The 24,798-nt window shown below is 43.7% G+C and overlaps 1 long non-coding RNA gene across 1 annotated transcript; it reads right to left on the bottom strand.

The window, feature by feature from the left end:
- Positions 1-5,399: 5,399 nt before the first annotated feature.
- On the bottom strand, positions 5,400-23,765 carry LOC146353752 (uncharacterized). Its single transcript, XR_014787406.1, has 3 exons — positions 23,368-23,765; positions 20,868-20,968; positions 5,400-6,307 (listed from the first exon to the last, which is right to left on the bottom strand). It is a non-coding gene; the product is annotated as an uncharacterized LOC146353752 (long non-coding RNA).
- Positions 23,766-24,798: the final 1,033 nt, after the last annotated feature.

Genomic DNA, 24,798 nt, shown 5'->3' with positions numbered 1-24,798 from the left:
ATTTTCTCATTTACAGAAGGGCCTTGTCCATCCATGGAAGGGATTTGGATCTAGTAGAGCTTCCGTGAGCAAAAGTGTCCAGGGGCAGGAGGGATTTCCTGATTCTCCTTGCAGCTCCCCACTCCACCTTTCATGCTGTCCCAAGGGGTCTCTTAGCCCTCCAGCACAGATTGTTGGGTGCACAGGATTCTACAGGGGGATGGAGGAGTCAAGATCCAAGAACATTCCATTCCATAAGCAGAATTGTGCATCCTGCCCTTTATGCTGTGGTTTAAATTTATACAATATCCTCCCAGCCATTCCCAAACATAAAAGAATTTATAAAATATAATCTAGACCTGTTTAAGGATGAAAAAGTAGAGTGAAGTATTTTGGTTTTGGTGGATGTCCTGACAGAGTTTGCAAATATGACTTTGTTCGTGTTTGATTAATTACAAGCAGCTGAGCAGAGGAGCTTAGCTCTTGCAAGGACCGCTTTGATACTGCCGCTGAGTTCTTGCAAACATTTTATTACTAACACAATTGCTAATGACAACATTGCTTCAATGACTTCAGTGAAGTCACAATGTGGCATCGGAGATCAAAAGCAGACCAGGGCGACTCAAATAAGAAGGCAGTTAAGGTCCAGATTTGTCAAGGAAGTGAAGATTTGGTATTTGTAACTATGTATAATAATTGTTCCCTTCAAAAATGTTTTTTTTTTTTTAATCACTTGGATTTGTACTGGAGTCAGAAACATATTCACCAAACATTTTGAAGAGATAATAATAGTTTCTAGGCTTATATGGGAATCCTTCCAGCCTACGGTTCCCCCTTGCTTTCCTTAAGTCTTAAATATCCTATAATCATTGAGTGAGCTAATGATCCCTTTACATTAGGTGTAATGAGTTTCCCCGCCAACCTAGCCTTTGTCAAGGCTTTGATGTAAGTAGTTAATGAGTGCTATTGCTCTGAGTGTTCCATGTGTGAAAGAAAGACGGATGCATCAAGTAATATAATGACAAGTGGTAGCTGAAGTTATTCTGTTGAGCTGTAGTACCAAGTGGAGGGAGCTAGAGAGGAGTCGAAGAAAGATAGATGCCTCAAGCAACAGGGGGGATAACAACAACCTGCTAAGCACAGCCTTACTGACAGCTTAATTCCCATTACCTTTTACACAATCTTAAATCTATCTTGAGCATAGTCAAAATCTCTTAGAGGGAAAACAAGGAAGAAAATGTCTTTATCTCCTGAAATGTTCTAGGTTTAATCAGCAGCAGCAGCAGCAGCACACCTACTAGCCTGTAACAGGCAATCTGATTTAGGGATGTTGGAGAAATCCTCAGTGGATTGAAATGATGTCTGACTTCTATGAATCTGACCTGTGGAATCTGCAAGGGACTGACTTTTCTGAGTTACACAGCATCCGCAGAGTTGCAAACCATTTTTTAAACGTTCTGGAATTGTACACGAATTTGGTCATACAAAACTATGAAAGTTGCTGTAAAATATGCTCATGTATGCACCATTTTTTAAACAACATTTTATATATGTCTGATCTATCTTCAGCTTCTGCTGTGTAGTGGTTGGGGGTGTGTGTGTTGTGCACTCTGTTCTTGTTTTTAGGGTGAGCTGAGAAATATTGCATACCAGCAAAAGTTCTGTAAATTGTGGTGGATTTTTTTTTGGGGGGGAATACTTTTCTGAAGAGGGGGCGGGATCCAAATCTGTCAGTGAGTGGACGATGGAGCAGATGATGCCTGACAATCTGCAAAACACAGATGGAATGGATTAAACACACTGTGCACATCCTTACTCAATAGCAATGAGACAGGACAAGGATGCTCCATAGATCAAGCTAAATATCATCATTACTTAGTGTGTAGAAGTCCTGCTTGTCTCATGATTAGCAAAGCAAAATTACAAATGAAGAGCTACATGCCTCTCCTTCTAATGTGCTGCATCAGCCTGGTGGTTTTCAGAAAGTCTGCACTTCGGGAAACAATTTCTGTAGTGACTCATCCGCTGCAAAGAGGTTGGGGAGGTGAGAATGTTAATTAATTTTCTCCTTGGGGAGGGGGTGGGTGTTCCGTTTACCTTTTTAAGTGCAGGAGGTGGCTGAAGGGTCTTCTTTCTATTTTTATCTTTACTTAAAAAATGTTCTGTGTGCTTGCAGCAGCACAGGACTTTTTACAGAGAGTCTTCTCCAGTGAGGCAGCTCTTCCTGAACACCTGTGAGAGCACACAGTGGCACCACGTGGTCTCATGGGAGTTCAGGAAGAGCTGCCAGGCTGAAAGCCTTTGTGTCCCCCTTTCTCTCAAACACAGGAGGGGATGCGTGTATTGAAAAATAGTTAAGACATTGATAAATCTGCTGCGAGATTTATCTGGGGCATGTGTTTAGTTGATCGAAATGCTTTAAATTGCTTCAGTTAATTCATTTGTCAGTAAAGCATTGCAGCCCCCATTGTTATTACTAAATGGCCGTGATGATGATAATAAACCATCAAAGCACACCATTGTGCTTTAGAGAATCACATAAGCTGCAGAAGTACTACTTTCAGGGAAGTGATATGGATTTGCTGTTACAAGCAACTGAGTAAAAATGGTTTGTTTGTGTGCTGATAATCTGCAAAGCCCCCGGGAGCGTTTCAGAGTCCGGTTCTGTTGTGTGCTAAACTGTTGCTTCGTAGCTGACCCCTGGGTGCAAACAGTCACAGTGTGCTGCTGTCAATAGATGTCACACTTGAACTTCTGCTAATGCCTACAAGAAGTACACATAATATAGCAGGATAGTAAAACTCCCTGGCACCAGGCAAATTATTTATCTGGAAGCTGGAGGCCTTATATCATAAAATCAAATCTGAGAGACATTTGATCTTTTGCAGCTTTTATTATGTTCATCTACTGCACAGCGCTAAGTGCAGAAAAGAAAAGGAAAGTAATAATGATTCTGAGTTATTCCCTATTTTAGAAGAGATTACCTCCATTAAACGACCTTCATTCATTATATCACAAGGAAAAGTTAAATGGACTTTTGCAACACTAAAACTGTGTTTGTAGTAAAGAGAAGACTAAGAACAGATAAACCATAGATATAAACTTTGAAATTGGGCTCATCTGGATTGGATCAAACCCATATTCAGCAGACAGAGCGAACTGTCAACTAGGACACCCTGCTGCTGCCTTTGTGTATGGATGAGGAGAAGTTTGGGGAGACGGTTAAGGTTAAAATTTAGGTTAGGGTTAGGGTTAATAAAACCTGCATCCTTTGCAGGTACACTGGCCTGGATCAGGCCTGTATTTTGCAGACAGAGTGAGTGGTCAACCAGGACACCCTGTGTGCTGCCCTCAAGTATGGTGTCTAGATGGGGAGCGTTTCAAGCTTAGGGTGAGAGTTAGGGTTAGACTTCAGCTTCAGGGTTTGTAAAACTTGTGCAGGTTCAGGGGGCAAGCTCCAGATATATAAGAACTGGTGGAATGTAGTGGTTGCTGGTAAATTTAAAAGAACAGAATCAGGTGTGTGTGTGGGGGGGGAGCAGCTTGATTCTTTTCAACTCAGCCCCCAGCTGTCCACCACCTCTTAAGCCCTTTCTTCCCCCAAGAAGAGAAAAGACCAACCTTTGGGAGGTACCATAGGACACTGCTGCAGAAAGGAAAGGCCTGGGCTCTTTTGCTGATGGAAAATAAGATAACATTTGCAGGGAATAAAAATATAATAAAAAGAAATAACAAGTTGCACTGATGGTGTCTTTTTTTCTTGATGGGGCTGAACTACAAGCCACGTCCTATCTGGTGAGAAATGACATTCAGAACATAATTTCCAGGAGATGTCATTAAGAGAGGCTCATCAGCCCTCAGATGTGTTGACAAGCATTCTCTAAACATTTGCAACTTGCAATTGGTGACCAACACTCTGCTAGTATCTACTGCCTTCTCCCTCCTAAAGGCACAGCTTGTTTTTTTCCTTTGGGGGAAAGAGAAGGAGTAGTAGGTGATGGAGATCTGGCTATCAACTGTGCCCTGCAAGAGTTTAGTGAACACTCATTGAATTCCATCAGAAGTTTGTGAGCATTCACTAGTAAGTCGCAAACATTCTAAGTACGCTTTTGACTCTTCCAATCCAAGAACACGGAGCATATACCTTATATATTATGGAGAATACTTGACTGCCGAGTATCTACTACCTCCTAGTCCTTGCTTCTCATTGAGATTGTTTACTTCTTTGTGGTGTGGGAATGGGATAGGGATGGAAAGTTATGTGATAAAATGGTTTAATAAAAAAAACACATTTCTTATGCTCCATGTGCAATATGAGTGACTCTCATTCTAACATCCCTTGACATGATCATGAATTTTAAGATCTAAAACAACAACAACTTTGTAACATGTGTAAAGAGAGTAACAATATTAAGTAAAAATGTTGGGAATGTTCCAGTATCCTCTGAAGTAGTATAATGGCTGCATTCAGTTTGAAATCAATATGTTTTGATAATTATAGTAACGAATCACTGGCTTTTTATTCAGTGGTTTCAATCGCTAGATAGACTGAAAATGCAGCAAAGACACAGAGGTATTTTCCAGAATGCATATCATGATCCAGAGTTCTTGCAGGCTGGGTATTAATGAATTAGAGAGCTATCCTAACCTACCACTGCCTGGGGAGTTTAGAATGGGGCAGAAGTGCCCCTCTGCCAGTGGATAGGAGTTCTGCTAGGTGGCCCCTGGTACACTCAGAGAAAGCTCTGTCAGAGGTAAATATATCACTATTGGCGTTTTCACTGGTGGTAGGACACAAAACTCAGCATTCCAGGGGCGTGGGCATCCTTAGATTGGCTACAATAAAAAACCATGCATTCCTCCAAGAGGCCCCAGGATTAGTCCCACCATAAGAACATAAGAGCCATGTTGGATCAGACAAGGGTCCATCTAGTCCAGCATTCTGTTCACACAGTGGCCAACCAGTTGCTGACCGGGAACCCACAAGCAGGGCATGAGTGCAACAGCATCCTCCCGCCCATGTTCCCCAGTAACTGGTGTATGTAGGGTCCCTGCCACTGGTACTGGAGGTAGCACATAGCCATCAGGACTAGTAACCATTGCTGGCCTTCTCCTCCAGGAATTTGTCCAACCCCCTTTTAAAGCCATCCAAATTGGTGGCCATCTCTACATCCTGTGGTAGCAAATTCCATCGTTTAACTCTGCACTGTGTGAAGAAGCCCTTCCTTTTATCTGTCCTGACTCCTGAATCTCCCACCAATCAGCATCATAGGATGACCCTATGGTAGCTCTACCACTTTATTTGGGGCTTACCTCTGAGTAAACATGGCTGGGGCCATGTTAGAGCTGTCACAAAGCAGATATGATATTTTTGAAACTTTTTGCGCAGTTCAGACTGAAATACAACATGAATCCACTGTGCAGTTTCTGGGGAACCATTTATATGATGCTGTGCATATCATTATGGTTATCAAAATCCTGCAAACTCCTCTTTGTGTTCCTGGGGGGAATAAAATGGAAACATACACACCATCAACAGTGTATCAGGCATTATACTCAACAATTTTGGAGGAGAGATGATGAAAAAGAGTGTATGATAAATCAGAATATCCTCGCCCTGACAGCCTGAGAGATGAAATAGCACAATTTTGCTTCTTATATGCAAAGTGTCTTCTGAAGGAAATGGCACAGTAGCATAATTTTCTGGAAAGAGGGGCGGGGGAAGAGCCATTTAGTCCAGCAGGAACACACACACACACACACACACACACACACACATGGAGAGAGAAAGAGAGAGAGAGAGAGAGAGAGAGACGAAAGCAGCAGGTACTTTGAAATTCAGAGGGGGGCTCAATATTGCTGAGCTTAATGAATTTTGCAAGGCAGAAGTGGAACAAGAACAAAACAGCAACAACTCAGCACTCCTATTTTGGACCTTGGAATATTAGTTTGGCCCTCTCAGAGCTTAAAAAAATGATAAATCTTTGTCCCTGAAATAGCATCTTTTTATGTTTAATTTATTTTCTTTAGCCCTGAGAAGGCCTTCCTATTTATTTTCTTCAGCCCTGAGGGCTAATAATTTATTTTCTTCATCTTCAAGAAGGTCTTCATTTATTTTAACATCCCTGAGAGCAAACCCTTTAAAAAAATACAAAGTGTACAAAAGATGCAGTGCTGTCTGTAATGCAAAGATAAATTGATGTCTACAACCTGAGATTTGTTTCTTATCACTACCCCTACTAGTTCACTTCTCTAACTGGCTCCATCAGTTGGTCAGATGAAATAAGAGATTGACACAGCAGTGAACCACCATTTTTCAAGGAGGAATCTGCAAGAGAGAGAAAGAAAAAAAACACTAGAAGAAGAAAACGACTGTCTTTTAAAAACAATTGTGGGAAGTGGCCAAATGCCTACCCAGAAAACCACTTTTTGCATTCTGGAAACTTCTCACTAGTTGACTTCATTCTGCAATTTTAATGTTGGGTAAAAGTTCTTGAGAAGACTAAGATCTGGCAAGTTTATAAGATTGCAGCTCACCACATCTCTTGCCTCTAGAATACATGCATATGCAGTAGATAGATGGGCATGAACACTAAGGCACTGTGTATTGTGCAGTCTGACTTTTTACACACTCAGTGGCTGGCTCCAGGTTTTTGTGGGCCTTTGGGCAAGGCACACTCAATGGGCCCACATTGACTTTACCTCCTTAGTGTCATTGTCACCAGCTGCTATAGCTCCCCACCTTCTTTCTCATCATTGCTACCACTTGCTTGCTTGACAGGCATTGAGCCAGTGAGCAAGTAGATAGTGATATCTACTGCTTCTCCTTTTCACCATCTCTGTTGTCTAGACCAGAGCAAGAGGCAGATGAATAAGCAGGCTGCAACAGTGAAGAGAAGGAGCAACGGGGAGAGGGGGCTCTTGGGGTGTGGACCCTCAGTAGGTGGGCCCACATTTATTTATTTATTTATTTATTTATTTATTTCTATACTGCCCAATAGCTGAAGCTGTCTGGGTGGTTCACAAAAATTAAAACCAAAGAGCACACAATAAAACAATACAAAATATATAAACATTAAAGCCAAAGTAAACAATACAACCAGAATACACTAGAATAAAACCTAGCAGCAGTGCAGAGATTTAAAATACAGATTTAAAACAGCCAAGTTAAAAGTCTAAAGAGCTAAAATGCCTGGGAAAATAAAAAGGTCTTCACCTGGCACCGGAAAGAATGCAGTGTAGATGCCGGGCGAACCCCACTAGGGAGCTCATTCCAGAGCCGGGGTGCCACAGCAGAAAAAGCCCTCCTCCTAGTAGCCACCCGCCTAGGGGTGTACGAAACCCGCTTACCTGGCTCCGCCGGGTTCTGCTGGGGGGGGGGAGGCGCTCCTGCAGGGACACAAATGGCGGCTGTCATAACCACCGTCATTTGCGTCCATTTCTTTCGCCGTGATAGGCTACGTAAAAATTTACATAGCCTATCACGGCAGGGGGAAAACCCAAGCATACGCAAATGGCGGTAGCCGCCGCCATTTGCGTACGCTGGTTTTTATACAATGCAAATAGTGTTGCCGTTATTTTCGACGTAGTCTACGTAAATCTTTACGTAGACTACCCGGGCCCAAATAAGGAACGCAAATGGCGGCGCCCATGGGCGCCGCCATTTGCCTACGCGCTTTTTTTCCCCCCCCACAAAGTCATCCGTGATAGGCTACGTAACGATTAACGTAGCCTATCACGGCTAGATTTCCAAAGTCAGCCGTGATAGGCTATGTTAATAGTTACGTAGCTTATCACAGGTGACTTTGAAAAAAAAAAGCGCGTACGCAAATGGCGGCGCCCATGGGCGCCGCCATTTGCGTTCCTTATTTGGGCCCAGGTAGTCTACATAAAGATTTACGTAGACTACAGCGAAAATAAGGGCAATGCAAATAGCGTTGCCCTTATTTTCACCGTAGTCTACGTAAATCTTTACGTAGACTACCTGGGCCCAAATAAGGAACGCAAATGGCGGTGCCCATGGGCGCTGCCATTTGCGTACGCGCTTCCCCCCCCCCCCCACAAAGTCATCTGTGATAGGCTACGTAAAGATTAACGTAGCCTATCACGGCTGACTTTGGAAATCTAGCCGTGATATGCTACGTTAATCGTTACGTAGCCTATCACGGGTGTTTTTTTTTTTTCATTCACCTTGTAATGGCGGCGGCGGCAGCCAGTCGGAAGACCGGCCGCCTCCCCCGCCCCCGCTGAAACACCGCCGTAACGCCGCCGGGACCCGCCGCCGAGAGGGACATTCGAGGGAGGTAAGTCCCATCCTGGGGGGGGGGGCGGGGGGGCGGAGAATTTCACCAACAATTTGGGGGGGCCGAATGCGTTGGCATTCGGCCTCCCCGAGATTCGTGGAGAAATTCACAGCCATCCCTACACCTGCCTCACTTCCTTTGGCAGGGGCTCACAGAGAAGGACCACTGAGGATGATCTTAAGGTCCGGGCAGGCACATATGGGAGGAGGCGATCCTTCAGATAACCTGGCCCCAAGCCGTTAAGGGCTTTGAATGTTAATACCAGCACTTTGAATCAGGCCTGGAAATGGACTGGCCTACCTTGTATATACTGGAACTAATGAGGTCTATTTTGAACTGCTGCTAATATATCATAAGATAACTATATATTTTTAACCAAAAGAACAAATATTTGTGGTGCTTTTAAACCTATGTTGGACAAGCAATCCAACTTTTGGAAGAGCAAAAGACAAAGAAGAACTTTCAGCAACTTACAGATATATATTAGTGACTTATGGGTATATGTGTGTTTATGTAGCAACTCCTGTTGCAAGAAAAGAGGTGTTAGTAGGGATGGGAGATCCAATAATGTCTGAGCTCACCTAAATTCTCTGAAAATCACAGCAAAGCTCCTTTCAAATTGCTCCCGTTTTCATTTTTGCCCTGTTTTTTGGCTTATTCAAACAGGGGAAGTGTTCATTTTTGTGGGGTTTTTTTGTGAAAGTGTGCACTTTCTGTCATTGACTAAAGCATGGGAATGCACATTATTTAAAGAAAATGTGCATTCCAAAGTCCACATTAAAAATGCATTTTTGAATGCCATCACAAATTTGTGGTGTTGTTTTTTTTAAAAAAGAAGCCCTCCTGCTCCCATTTGCATTCGGGATTGTTCATAGAAACTAAATTCTCCTACACCCCTAGGTGTTACCAGTATGTCCCTATTTTCAACTCGAAAACGTTGGACGGTATGGCATGTGGTTCAACTGAGCAGCAAAATTGGTGAAAGAGTGACTTGGGTGAATAAAGGCAATTGCCAACTTAGTGGTACTGCCCCCATTCACTGCACTCTTAAAAGAAATCACACCGGGTTGTAGTGCAGATCATGTGACCCTTGCACAACTGACTTGCAGCAGGTGAAGACTGTGTAAGGCAACAGTGCACATTCAACACAGCCCAGTCCATGAATCTGTACAAATGCAGGTACACAAAATGGATTTATACAAATGTAGATACACTAAAGAAGAGGTAGGAAGAGACCACTGTTGGCTTTGGGCCTTGTTTACATGATACCCAGGGTAGTATGGTTGCCATCTCCTCTATGGCTACTCCATGTCTTCTTGGTCACTTCTATATCATATACCCCACGTGTTTATGCAATATGCTAGGGACACCTGCCCCATTAAACAGCTGTATCACAGGCATGGCATAAAACCATGCAACCCACCCTAACCCATAAAGGCAGAAGATGTAGAATCATCAAGAGTAACATTATGGTGACAACAAACATGGTAGAAGTAGTAGCAGTAGAGAAGACCACCACTCCAGGTAGGGCTGGATGACTGTCAGTTTCAGTTTCTCTCCATTTCTAATTTTTCCAAGTTCAGTTCATCCCAAACACTGAGCATTTTTCCAATCTTAAACTCAGTTACTCCTGAACCTTGGGAATGTTTCTTTTTACGTTTGCATGGAAATTTGTACACATTTGCATGCATTTCTCGCCGTACATTGATTTTTGTATACAACTTTGCCTAATATACACCTTTTGGGCAAGTAATTTTCCCAATGCAATGCATTTTAAATATTATTTATGTGTGCACTGTCCCAAATATATGCATTGTTGTACACATTTCTTTTGATGGGAGAACTCCATTGCAAAATTCAGCGAAGTACAAAATTTGAAAGAGTTTCAGTCCATGTGTTGGTTCTGAAGTGTGAAATTTGGTAAGGTCACATTAAAATAAAAACTGAATGAATTTCTCCCCCACAACTAACTCCAGGTAATATATAATTAGAGTCAGCGATACCCTTATGAAGCACTGATTCCTTCATCTTATGATGTGGTAGAAATCCTACTGGTAGTGGTAGATAAATATTGAATGGAATTCCAGTAATGCAGGGATGAGGAACCTCTGGACCGTGGCCACAGCCCAGCTGGCCCACAGGGCCTGAGGTGAGGCCCCTCCCCGTCCCCAAAGCCCTGACCCCTCAAAAGGAGAGCACTCAGTTGCTTCCCAATGTCTGGTGCTTCCAGCAGCCAGATGGGTCCCAAGATCAGAGCCCAGACAGCTTCAGGAAGAGGATGAGCCAAGCTGGCAGAGCACAGCACTCAGCTGGCACTTCAAGGATCCAGCTGAGTCCTGACTTCAGCAAGTTCCTAGAAGCACCAGCCAAGCATGCGTCACTTATCCCTTGCCTTCCCCACATGGGAAAGACACAGGAAAAGCAAAACTGGCCACCCGGTAGAAGCCTCAGCTAGAAGAGTTTCAACGGGCCCTTTGGGCAGAGACCTGATGATGTCAGGGGTGGGACTCTGGGCTTGATGTCACCATTGGAACTGCACCCCTTGAGATCATCTGATGCATAGGGGGAGGGAGTCAACCCAGCCCCCAGACCAATTTTGGCTCCCCACCTCTGCAGTAATCAGATGATGCTGCTAAGAGGAAAAGATATACTGCATGAAATCTCCCATTTCCATTTGTACCATGCTACAAGGAGGTCATGGGGTAAATTAGTGTCTGAAACAGTACTAAAGTTTTATAACTTTGGTGAGCTCTTTGCCAAACTTTGATTAGCTAAGTTTCAAGCAGAGGTGATGTACAGATAAAACAAAAGGCATCTGTCCAGGGACAGCTGGCTAACTTCAGCGATGAGATCTTGGCAAAAACATATCTCGTTTCAATAATTTATCCATTTACATACTTCGCCACATCCTGCAACACAAGGACATTAGTGAATAGATTTACTTTATCCCATTCTTTAGACTTGCTATGCTGATGTAGCATAGTAAGCTAACCATGTCAACTTTAAGCCAAGGAGTCTCCAATTCAAATTTTGCTCCACATTTTTATTTTGTTTATTTATTGCATTCAAATACCACCTAATAGCTGAAGGTCTCTGGGCAGTTCACAAAACAAAACTTACAACCATAACACATAACAACATAATAAAACATAATACAAAAACCTTAAACAGTTTAACACAACAGAAGAAAACCGAAATAAAAACCAAAGGAAAAGCCAGCAGCAGTGCAAAGACCTTAAAACACGCTAACACATTAAAACAACAACAACAACAAATTGAAGGACTAAAAGACCTTGAAGAATCAAAAGTTAATAAAAATATCACAATGTAGGCACCAGGCAAACCTTTCTGGGAGGGCACTCCACAATTGGGGTGCCACCACTGAAAAGGCCCTCTCAGTAGCCACCTGCTTCTCATTTGGTGGGGGCACCCAGAGGAGGGCCTCTTTAGATGCTCTCCAGTATCAGAGACAGTGTGCCTACTTACACCAGTTGCTGGGGAACGTGGGTGGGAGGGTGCTGTTGCACTCGTGTCCTGCTTGTGGGTTCCTGGTCGACAGCTGGTTGGCCACTGTGTGAACAGAATGCTGGACTAGATGGACCCCTGGTCTGAACCAGCAGGGCTCCTCTTATTTTCTTAACTTGGGGTCTGGTCAGGTATATATTGGAGACGATGATCCTTCAGGTAACTGGGCCCAAGCCATTTAGAACCAAGGAAGTTAATAATGGCACTTTGATTTGGACCTGGAAATGAACTAGAAGCCAGTGCACACCACAAAATGCTGAGATAATATGATCTTATCAGCCAGTCCACATTAACAATCTCACCACTCTATTTTGGACCAGCTTTCTAGACCATGTTCAAAGGCAGCCCCACATGTAACACATTGCAGCAATCCAAATAAGAGGTTTCCAGAGGATGGATAACTGTAGCTAGGCTATATCTCTCCAGATAGGATCATAGTTGGTATATCAGCCAAAGCTGATAAAAGGGGCTCTGTGCCACCAAGGCCACCTGTGCCTCCCATGACAATGCTGGATACTTTAGGGGGAGTGCAGCCCCTTCCAGAAGAGGTTGAACACACCTCAGTTGGGCAGACAAACCACCGACTAACAGCACCTCCAGCCACTGCCACCTTCATTTCCCATGCATGCCTCTGGGTCACACATGGGGCCCAGAGACATTCTTAGGAAATGAAGATGGTGGGCAGCTGTGGGACGATGCTTTCCTCCTCTGCAGCACACCCAGATACCAAGAAAAAAAGGGGGGGAGAAAATGGAACACCTGTCACTTCTGTCTGGTAAGTAGGTAGGTGGGTGGGGGCTTGTATTGGCCCCAGGAGTGTAGCTAAGTCATTCGTAGTGTTAGAAGGGCCTAGAGATCCATAATGCTTGCTTAAGTTCATTATTGGTGCAATTCCCATGCTAGTAAGCCTCTGAGCATGTGCAGATGAGTCAAAAGGCCGGTAACAGCCTTCTTGGTGCATTCCTTTGTAACGAGGAGAATCTTTATCTCTAACGTCCCTGGGAAGCAAAGTCTGTTTACAGGTGGCTGTGCCTGAGAACCAAACACTCCTAGCCTATGCTGAGAATGAACGCTAGGGGTGCATGCTGCTGAAACGCTGCTTATTGCTAACCTGTAGAGTATAAGACCCATTGTACCCCATGGCTCGGGGTTCAGAGAAACTGTCTGATCCAACCATTGTGTACGCCTGTGTGCTGTAAGTTACTCAATAAAGTCTCCTTGTAAGCAAACCTTTGAATCTGATTTATCGCTATCTTGGCACCTCTAACCTAAGAGTTCAATGCCCACAGCCCGGGCGACACAGGGCTAAAGAGAGCAGTCAGGAGACCAATGGGAAGCTAGGGAGGGCAGTGGAAAGCCAGCTGGGAGGTGGTCCGGGAAGCCAGCAGGTACAGGGCAGACAGGGAGAACAGCAGGCATCCAGTGAAGCTGGGGGAGCCAGTTGGGAGCAACCTGGGGGTTTTCAGAGGATTGTGTGCTTGTATGGGGTGGGGGCTGCATGTGTATGAGATAGAGAGAGGGAGAGAAGAAGGGTTTTTTGGGGGGGTGTATTTTGGAGTGAGTGTGTTTGTGCACTGCCCTGCAGATTTTGGAGTGAGTGTGTTTTTGTGTGTGGTTGTACTGAGGAGAAGGGAATGACATGGGTGTATGCAGGCATGATGTATACATGGGATCCTGGCATCTGTGTGTGTGCTTGAATGGATGGGCAATGGATGGTTGGGGTGTGTTGTGTGTTTGTGTATGTGTGTGAGAGAGTGTGTCTTCGGGTGGTGAGCCAGATTTATATAGAGAGCGTGTGTGTGTTGTCAGAATGAGAAAGAGAAAAAGATAGGGGGGGTGACTTGACTGGCAGTGTGTGGTGGGGATGGGGAGGAAAAGAATTTGCCTTCTGTGAAAGAGGTTCCTGCCAGCACTGAAAACTTTGTGTTCAGGTAGTTGCTTAGTGTATTGGGGCTCAGACCCTATCTCTGCCTTGTATTCTGTCTTTTGGGTAGGCTACTTGTCCTTTGTGACTAGCCACGCAGTGCTTCCCATGGCAGCCATTTTGTGGTGGTGCCCAGGATAGTTTCTCAAATTGCCAGACGTCCCCACATGTCCAAAATGTTTCCCTACCCCCAGTGCAGGGCATGGTAGAAATATAACAAATAAATAAATACCCTTTATGCACCTGATCATATTTGCTTTTTGCCTCCCATAGCAGGCCACAGGATTGACCTGTAAATCTTCTTTGAAAAAAATTAAGGTTCAAAGCCGCTTGGCATGTTCTAGGTGATAAATTCATTGGGCACATTGTTGATATGATGCAGCACAGTGTCATCTATAATGGGGAAAAGGGAGATGTATCCTTTTCTTTAAATAAGATTTCTTGGCTTCACTCTTCTGGAAAATAAGAAGATTACTGGACCCACAAAGCTCAATTGGGTGGGTGGATGGATGGAACAGACTCCCCCTCCTCCCCGCCCCCCCCATGTGTGTGTGTGTGTGTGTGTGTGTGGGTAAGACTAGATCTTGCTGAAGAAATTTTCAGTTTTAAAATTTTCTAGCCAAAATGAAAAGAGGAGGGGAAGATATCTAAAGAAAATTACCTCAGGGAATTTGCAGTTGCAGAATTCAGCGCAGGAACCAACATGAACTTGATTTACCATCAAGTATTGATGAAGTGCAAAAATTCACTTCATTTAAAACTGGGGTGGGCAGATTTGGTTGTGTATTTGAAAGAATGCTTGAATGGAAATACAAACATGTCCTTCCAATTGTGAATATATATTTTTGACATTTCAAAAACTGTTCACATACTGTTCCCCCTTCTTGAGTCAGACTAGTTGTTCATCAAACCTAGTACTCTTGGATCTGATCTGACTGGAGGCAGCTTCCACTACTGTTTTCTTCCCCAAGGCCACTAATGAGAATACCGAACATCACACAGCCCAAGAAATATCCAGGAAGAACCCTCACCCCATTCTGTTTACTTTCTCCAACCTGCAAAGTTCTTTTTTAGACTGCAGTCCTCTATACACACTTACCTGGAGCAAGTTCCACTGAACTCAATGAGACTTTTTTCTGAGTAGGCATGCAGAGGATTGCACTGCACAAGGGCCTTTTTAGTGGTAGCACCCCAGTTGTGGAACACTCTCCCTCGAGTTGTGTATCTGGCACCTACGTTTTGATCTTTTTGGCACAAGGGAAGACCTCTTTATTTTCTTAGGACTTTCCATATTAGAAATATGTTTTAATGCTTTTTAGACCTTGGGTACCACTTTGTTTGTCTTATTTTGATGCTGTATTAACTTGTTTTTAATATTGTGTTCTTTCTGTATTTTTAATATTTTATAGTTTTATTTTTTTTCTGCACAGCATCCAGAGAACGTATTGTAAATGGGAAGTATAAAAAGGCTTTTAATAAAAAACAATAACATTCTCACTGCAATTCTGTACACACTTATCTGGGAGTAAGTCTCAGTCAGTGAGACTTACTTCTGAGTAAACATGCATAGGATTATGGTGTTCGTTGTCTTCTTTTTCACCAGTCCTTTACCAGTCTTGTAATAATACCTATGTTATATCGATGTTCCATCTTCATCAATTTCAATATTAAATACTGGTACTGTATCTAAAATCTCTCTAACCCCAAATAGGTTAGATTAGCTGCTTTCCTTATGCACAGAAAACCCATTCTTTTGTCAGTAAAGAAGGTCAGTTACTCTGATGTGATCGAATTTTAAAATAATGCAGTAGGCTTTGAGTATTTGTATATCACATAGGATGAAATGCGTGATACGTCCCCCTGCATCACTGGATTACAGGCATAGTCAAGATATTGGATCTGTCTCCAAGTCCTCTGTATGAGAAAAGTCAAAGAATTTGATAACATTTTTCATATAATCCTTCTACAGTGGGACAGATTAGAATGCTACTGCACCTTTGTGTAGTAGTAACCGCTGTAGAATTCATTTCCTACCTCAGGGATCTGAGGTCATGTTTCCACGACAACGGAAGGAGAAGCTAATGGAGGAGTATCGGATTTTTTTAAAAGGAATCGGCTTTGCTGTGAGCAGGGCTCCATGAGCAGATTCTCCGGACCAGCAAAAGTCACTTCACAGAACGATTCACCTTCCTGGAGGGGCTGGGGGTTGGAGCAAACGTCATCTGACTGGCAGAGGTTGCTCAACCAGTAAGAGAGGCTTCCCCCCTCTCTCCCCCTTTCTCCTTTCCCCTGAAAGTCCAGATGCACCTGCGTTTCAGGAACAAGCCTCATTGAGCACAATGGGAGTTACTTCTGAGTAGACACACATATGCTTGTGCTGGAAAAGCGGGGGGGGGGAGAACACAAAGATGGAAACCAGTCCTCATTTTAACCCACAGGACCTCATTGACCACAATGGGAGTTACTTCTGAGGAGACACTAATGGGTTTGTTGTGGGAAAGAGATGGAAACCAATCCCCATTTTAATGCACAGGATCTCTATGAGGAAGCTGCGAAGTAGTTACTTCCTAAGGCGATGAATTGGAGCCTTCAGATTGCGCTTAATCGCACTTAAGGAATTGGGCTTTAAAGTGTGCCATTTCAGTTGAGGGGGTTCTCTGTAAGTTCTGGTGTGGGCATTCAGAGGACAAGCCTCATTCAGCACAATGGGAGGAAACACCACTTGACTGGGGTCATGGTGAAAGGCACACCCCTGGGTAGGGCTAGCATACCCGAGCTAAATGCGGGGGTTAGGGCACACAACGACTATGCCGGGGAGAACCCGACTTAAGGAAAAAAATCAGACTTTAAGCAGTCTCAGAATTCAGGAAATCCGGTTTTTCCCTGATGAGCTCCGGGGTGGGTGATGAATGGGCACGTCATCATGTATTGCTAATGACCTGAACATGCAGCTGGCTTGGAGTAAATCATTGGTGGAACCCCCCCCCCCAAGTCTATCCATCTTGATATGTTTTTGAATTGACACAAAGTGTGCAGCTGAGACTAACGTTTAAGGAACAGTTGAGTCTCACGTCTTGGGTATAACTTAAAAACAACTCCAAAACATTCCATTCCACTCTTCCAACATTCTGTCACAGTCTAAACCCCTTTCATGTGTTACTTGTGTGAATGGGTAAAGAAGGGCAGGGAACCCTTTTCCTAATTAGCACTGTTGAGCCACAGGAAAAGTCCACCGTAGGCCACAGCTGTTGGTGGGTGGAGCCAGATCCAGGGCTGGGTGGAGCCAGAGACAAAAGTGGGTGGAGTTTTCAGCATTGTAGGATTGCATAGCTCTTTCTCTCTCTGTACCACCCCATCTCTCCTCTGCCTGTCTACCTCTAGCACAAACACACATAACACCAGAAGTAGAAGAGGAAGGAATCCCCAGAGGAGCTGTCTAGAGAGCAAGAGTGGGTCCACAGAATTGGGAAAGTCAGATTGTGCAGAGGGCCATGTGAAATTAGGCCCAGTTCTTCAGGTTCCCCACTCCAAATGGCCACTCATGTAGCTCCACCCCATGACACATGATTCCTCCTGGCCCAACCTCTGCCTTCTACACATTTGTTTGGATGCTGGAGGTGAGGAAGCCTTTTTGCATAGTCCTCTGTGTGGTAAACTTCCCCTGAACCTAGAATCCTGAGCAATCAGGGTCCTAGAACTCGGGGAACTTTCCACATGTGAAAGCCTCAGTCATCTACACAAATGCATGGATGGAGAGGTGGGGAAGCCATGCATCAGTGCGAGCAGGGCCACAGTGGGGGTACCGCAGCACTTTCCTACACAATTTTACTCCTTCACGACTAATGTGTGAAGGGGGCTCTTGCACAAGCAAGAAACAGAATGCAGGAATGGGCTATGCAGAATCAGATGAGGAGGTGAGGCTATGCAGAGAAGAGCTTTGCTTCTCAATGGCTGGGGTCACCAGGGGTTAAGGGTCAATTTTAGCCCTCAGTCCCATGTTTCTCCCCAATAGCCTTCTTTACTTTCTCCCATAGAAGTGAATGGCAGGTTCTCTTCACTGCTATGCGGGTGGGGGAGGATAAAGCACTGCACTTAAGGACATTATTGCAGAGGATGAAATCTGATGTTGACACATGAGTGGAAAACAAGTGCATGCAGTGCTCTTTCCTTCCCCTTCCTCCCCGCTGAAGCCCCTTAAACCCCCTGGAGATTTAGGGTGGAACCTACAAAGCACTGTGCAAGGTGTCTATCAGGCTGCAGGGGATAGAGGGAATCACCCAAAATCGGGTGGAGGGATCTTCCACCGCACACGCAAGGTTCCAAGTTCTGGTGACCCCCCCCCCCCCCCCGCAGCCTGGTAAGACACACTTTGCAATGTTCTTTATGTCCCTTCGCCCTTGACTGTCTGAAGTGGCTTTTGCAGTGGTGCAAGATTAGATTTCACCTAGTGAGGGCCAAGCCTGCCCTTCACTCCTGACACAAGGCAGACAATCCACCACCAGTGGATATGCTATGTGGCCCCAGGGTAAAATGTCCCCCCTGTGTGCATTTCCCTCCCATCCCAGGTTCCTCACACATAAAGCTTTCTCACTCCACACATCATATCTGTCATTATGATGAGAATTTTGCTAATCTCATTAACAGCAACAAAAACAAAGTTAATGTGTATGTGAGAAGCAGTTATTAACCGTTGTCTCTAGTTTCCCACCTCTGTTGTTTCATCCTCCTCCCATTTTGTCCCATCTTTTCTCTGAGCAAACTGTGTTCATATGCCTAGGTGTTGGTTCCCTAGGAAACCACAGGAAATTTTATTCAGCAGCAATGTCATGTTCTGGGATGGGTTTCAGTACAAGTTTCCAGAGCAGACAGGTGATATGAGAGGAAAGAATAACAAAGAATCAGGCAATCCTCAAGTTGCAAAATGCAAGCTGAGATACCGAGCCAAATGCCACTGCCAAGGTTCTTTAAGTCAGCACAAAATGAAAAGGCTCGTTTGATAAGCAGAGAGTATTTGTGTTTTATTTTGGCTTTTGGGGAAAATATGGCTACTTGCTTGCCAGCCTCTCTGTAGACATAGCCTTGGAGCAGCTACTCCCCAAGCAGTATCAAGTCAAAGCTGGGAAAATGCACACTTAAAACAACAACAACTAGTCAACATTTTTTGTGAATCATTTCAAATGTTCCACCGATTTCCATAGAACAGGGCTGCAAAATATGTGCCCCCCCCAGCTCTCTCTGGTGGCCCCCAAGTGCCCTAGCTTCCTCCTCTGCCACCACTGAAAAAACAAAACAAAAAACAACGTGGTGGCAGACTAACAGTGTGGTGGGCTGGCAGGGTCGCTGCTTTACCACTAACAGCGGTGGGAAAGGAGTGATTGGGTCAGGGGCTTCAGCCTCCTGCCTTCCACAGTGTCCCCAAAGCAGCCTGGATCTCTGTTTTACCATCACCAGTAGTAGTGATAAAGCGCTTAGGTCAGGGTCTTGGGTGGGGAGGGAGGAGGTTACACCATACCCAGGAACCCTCAGTGTGTGTATGAGTGTGAATGAGTGTGAATGAGTGTGTATGTGTGTTAGGGTGCAATTCGATGCATGTTTAGACTGAGAAAAGGCCTACAACTCCCAGCATCCCCCAGCCAGCTGGGGGAATGCTGGGAGTTGTAAGCCTTTTCTCAGTCTAAACATGCACAGGGTTGTGCCCTTAATGGGTTTGCATGTATGTGTAGCCCAATGTGGCCCTTAGGGCTGAAAAGTTTGTGCACCCCTGCTGTAGAGGCTCCTTGTATGCATTGGTTTCCCACCTATGTCCACGAGCAGAAATTCAGCTTCTTCATCTAAGCCAGTGGTTCTACTTTGAGTGAAATATTTCTGCATTGAAGGTCAAATGACACATTATGTTAATTGCATAGTGTGCAGCTGAGAATAATCTTTTTTTAAAAATTAAAAAAACCCCTCCAGAATAAGTGCATATGCCTCTGATTCAGAAAGAATTTAGTTCAGAAGAAACGGAAAAGTATCCCTAGGCAAAACTGGTGTTTCTGAATTTAATCTTATCAATAAAATCACTAGTGTCATTTGTTTGGGAAAGACTGCCATCCACCCATCCACCCACCTGCTTTCCCCTTTGCTGAATGTGAACAATGCACCCACTCAAGCAGGACATTAAAACCATTTTTAAATCAGATAACCATATCACGGTGGTCTCTCATTTCAAATTATATCACTCTTTTATTCCTAACAAAGCTTTGTCCCTGAAGCTATACATATGTCCTAATTAGGGATGTCAGAGAAATCTGCAATGGGTTCAAATGAGTTTAGATTTCTATGAATTCTACCTGCACATTCTGCAGCAGACTGGCTTTTTCTGAGTTGCGTGATTTCATGGGCTTGGGAAATGGTGTTTTTTTTTTTTTACTTTCCAGGGGCGGGGGGATTTGTGCAAGAGCACATTTGTACTAATGCGGTAGCATTTGCACTAATTAATAAGTGTGAATTAGCATTTGTGCTAATGCACATTAGTGCACTTGCACTAATGCGCACTTGCGCTAATGCACACGTGGAACGAAATTCTTGTACATCTCTAAAAAAAAGTCTGATTCCATCAATGGGACAAAAGACACCTGACAGTCCACGAAACACAGACAAACCAGACTTAATAAAATCCGTACATCCCTAATCCTACAAATATATTATTTTAATAGTGAGGGGCCCTCCTATTTGAAGCACAATTGGAGAACAATTGTTTCCAAATAAGAACCAGGGTTTCCCCTTTAATCCTTTTATAAAACTCTATTGGCATTTCCCACATGACTTGCTCACATTAGATGAGGGGCATAGAGGCTTTGCTGATGCAAGAAACAGCTGTTTCTTTGTGAGCATTACGGGTCTTATGAATCCCTCCCTGCCTATAAAATGTAATCATCCCCTTTATTTCTAGAGGTACTAGAGACAGTTTCCAAATAACTGACAACTAGAAACAAAAGGTGGGTAACAAACCATTTTATAGCTTAATATATCTATGACCCCCACAGTGCAGTGTGTTCTCCCAGTCCCCTGTTCACACACTAAATAAAGAGGGATGGATGACAACAAGGAGAAATTCAGCAGAGAAAACCCACATTTCTCTGCCTCTTGCTTACCATCTCAGTAATGAATATTGCATGCACATGTCACAGACGCATTTCATGTAGTTCTCTGCTGAGAGCCACCACCATCAAAGGAAATAAGTTCACAAGTTTTCCTGTGTGGAAAAAGTAGGGCCATTTTTAGGGCAAGGCAAAGCAGCTGTATCCAAACCTGAACTATGTGTTCTTCATTGAAGGGCCCTTGAGGTTAATACATCTCTTGACCAGATTAAGATATCTGACAGGAGGCTCCAACCCTTTGTGGTTGGTGGTCACATTTGGAATTTTGAGAGGGTCTTGTGGGTGCTCTCACAAAATGGCTTCCATGGTGGGCATCGTCAGTCACATATGGCCAGGCTTTTAATATTTATATCAGGCTTGGCCAATCCAGAAGCCAGTGACAGGGAATAGCTCTTTCTGTGGTTGAAGAGAGCTCTGGGCTGTGTGAACCCTCACAATCCTGGGTAACATACTAGCATACACCTCCATGGCTCAAGCTCTGGCATCCTGTATCCTGGCACTAGTGTTCTGTAAGCTTTGTGCACTGTCTGCTTCAAAATACAGCACATATCTTGATCTTCTGCTTTCTTTAACCTGTTGCCCCCTTTCCAGTTGTTTTAAATGTTTGTGAAGCAACTTCATCTCCCAAGGCCAATGTCTTCTTTTGAGATCAGTGTCCAAGGCCCTGCTTATGCACCCACCTGTAAGAACAATTAGGTTGGTCGGCATGAGACAGAGGGCCTTTTTGGCAGTGGCCCCATGTCTGTGGAACTCTGTTCCAGTGGAGGTGCAGCAAGCAATATCATCGCAGGCCTTTAAATAGGCCTGAAAGACCAATTTTTTCCTTTTAAATAATGGATTTTATTGGGTTGCTGTGTTTATGTGGTTTTAGCAGTCTTGATTTGTTTGTTTTTCTTGTTTTTTACAGTTTTCTGTTTTTGTGTTATTGCTAGTTATTCGTTTTTAATTTTATTATTATGGTGTTTTATAATTTTTAAAAATATTGCTGTTTATATATTTTATATGCACATGTTGGAAGCCTCTTGAACAATTTAGATTGTTTAAATATCTACCTTTAAGGGACTGGGGGTGGGAATAATCTTCTGGTCCATTGTTTTCCCTGACTGCTGTCTGCTGCACAGAGAAAACAATGGTGCTGGTCAGGATTTTCTTTTTAAATTTTTTTTGAGGGTGATATTCACATAATCTCAACTTTTCCCTTGCTGCTTCATCTTCCTCCTTTCTGGATTAGTCACATGGGTGATCCCATCCAATAAGGTATTACACAATGAACGAGATGAGTTCACAATACTATGTGGCGAATTACTTTGGGTTTGTGATGGTAGAATTGGGGTAAGTGAGGGTCACTGAGAGGGATGGCACCGTTAATGAATACAGACATATTTTAAGAAGGAGTGCCAAAAGAAAACTGAAAAGGGGAGTCAGAAATGTCAGTGAAAGGGCCAAACTACATGTGACTTTCTTTTTGTTGTACAAAATGCAGCTGTGTGGATGACAAACTAAAGCAGAAGACCAGCACAGTGGGAAGGGTTTTAAACAAATATTTCCCTCAACCTGTGAGAGTGCTAATAATTGCTCCTGAGCTGATTTTTGCCTCTCAAGCACAAAATAAATTAAAAAATAAAAAAGGCACATGTACCTTTTCCATTGTGTGTGTGTGTGTGTGTGTGTGTGTGTGGATGGGGCAGTTGGGGTGATTCTCAGCAGAAAAAACAGCTTGAGGGAAAAGGGGCAAGAATCCCTCTCCCTCTCCTCTACGACTCCGTATTTCAGTTTGTGGCCCTTTTGTTCAACAACAACAAGAACAACAACTGTCAGGGAGAAACTACATATAACTGAGCGGCACATGTAGTTTGGCTCCAAAATTGCGAGTAGTTTTGGCTCAGTGTGGATTTTCAGTGATCTGCCTTTTCTGGGGCCATTTTCAAGCAAATGATTCCCCAACCCCAAGCAAAAACTGACATAGTGGTAGACTTACAAGAGTGGACTATAATGCTTAGGGTGTAATCCTATGCAAGTTTAGACAGAAAAAAAATAATCCTGCAACTCCCAGTATGCTGAGTTGTAGGACTGTTTTTCTGTCTAAACTTGCATACCATTGTGCAATTAATCAACTAAGCATTTAAATATGTCCTTAGTAATCTTAAATTCTTGCATTGACGCCTGCCTTCTTCACCATTGGCAGTTCCTCGGCTAGGTTTGGAGTATATACTAAGGGAGCAATCCTATACACGTTTAGACAGAAAAGAGTCCTACAAAAGTTGTAGGACTTTTTTTCCTGTCTAAATAGGTATAGGATTGTGCACTTAATAGTCCACGTTATTTCTCTAGCCCAGGGCAGTTTTGTGGCTTTTCTTATTGGTGAAACTTGAAGGAGGTGAAAAATCCCATTGAATTATCCAGTGCACAGAAAGCTGTAAATAAACAAACGTACATGAATAAATAAATAAAAAGTCAAAGGAAAGTTTCATCACAGTTAATATTTATAGCTTACAATTTTCAGGAACTTGGAAGAAATTTCTTAACCCAAATGCTGCTTCAAATCAAAGGAGATCATCTATTGTTATTCCATCCTCAGCTCTTCCCATTGCCAGGCTTGTCCGATGACTGAGCTAAAGCTTATCCAAATAAAAAGACTTTTTGTTTATCTGCAAACTGTCAAGAGATAACTGGCTCTTTCTGGTGTCAGGTTGATGTGAAGCAGATTCCCCCCCCCTTTTCCCCCTTCCTACTTCCTGTTACAACCTATCTCAGGAAGAGACTACATTTGGAAAGCAAATGTGTTCTGCGGCTTGATGTGTTCTTAAACACCACTTTAAAAGGACTGTGTGAAGGCCGGGTGAGGCGTTCCTAGTTCTGCATCTTAAAGGACTGGTGTATAGTGGAAGCACCTTTGAACTGCACTTACACATTGGAATATCATTGCTCCTGGGAGTAATTGAGTGATGTAACATCGGCGGCGGGGGGGGGGGGTTGTTCTACTCTATTGGTCTTGCAGCACCACCCCTCCTCCTTTAGGCATAGCCATTTAGCCACACCTCCTTCCAGCTGAGACCATGTCCATGGTTTTAAAGAACAGATATGAACTTCAGCATTTTGTTATTAAAGCCCAAATTGATTGCCACCGCGTGCGTGGTCTGCATGACTAAAGCATAGAAACTCAGCCATTTCTGTGCTGCTGTTGTTGGTTGGTTTAACCTGTTATTCTCTGAAGGAAATGTAAATGTCCCATTTACAATGCTTATGCTTGTAGAATGATGGCCTTTGCTTGTGGAATACAGTCACTCCTGCAATTTATAATGAACGGTGTGGATTCCAAAAGGAGGCTACAGTTCTATCCTGACTTACTAGACAGTACATCCCATTGAACAAAATCCAAATCCAATACTAACTGGGACTGGCCGATTCAACCACGTGATGCCAGTGCTTCATCAGCCGCGCTGGCTTCCAGTCCCTTTCCGAGCCCAATTCAAAGTGTTGGTGTTGACCTTTAACGCTCTAAACAGCTTGGGATCAGAGTATCTAAAGGCACGTTTCCTCCCACATGTACCTGCTCAGATCCTTAGGTCATCTTCAGAGGCCCTGCTCTGGGTGCCCCCACCATAAGATGCCAGGCAGGTGGCTACAAAAGAGAGGGCCTTCTCAGTGGTGGCACCCCACTGGTGGAATAAACTCCCCAAAGAGTTTTACCTGACAGCCACATTGTTATCTTTTTGGCACCAGGCAAAGATCTTCCTTTCTCCCAGCCATTTGAGGGAGCTAATTCTAGGTTATTATGGCTGTTTTAGTAATTCCTGTGCTATCTATCATCTATCTATCTATCTATCTATCTATCTATCTATCTATCTATCTATCTATCTATCTATCTATCTGAATTGTATTGTATTGTATTGTATTTTTAAAAATATCTGTATTGTATTCTATA

The sequence above is a fragment of the Heloderma suspectum genome, chromosome 2 (genome assembly GCF_057233095.1).
Source record: "Heloderma suspectum isolate Gila_16-S chromosome 2, 16-S_ref, whole genome shotgun sequence".
Taxonomy (NCBI): Eukaryota; Metazoa; Chordata; class Lepidosauria; order Squamata; family Helodermatidae; genus Heloderma; species Heloderma suspectum.
Note: the sequence above shows the minus strand (reverse complement) of the source record. Positions and strands in the feature narration are given on the sequence as shown.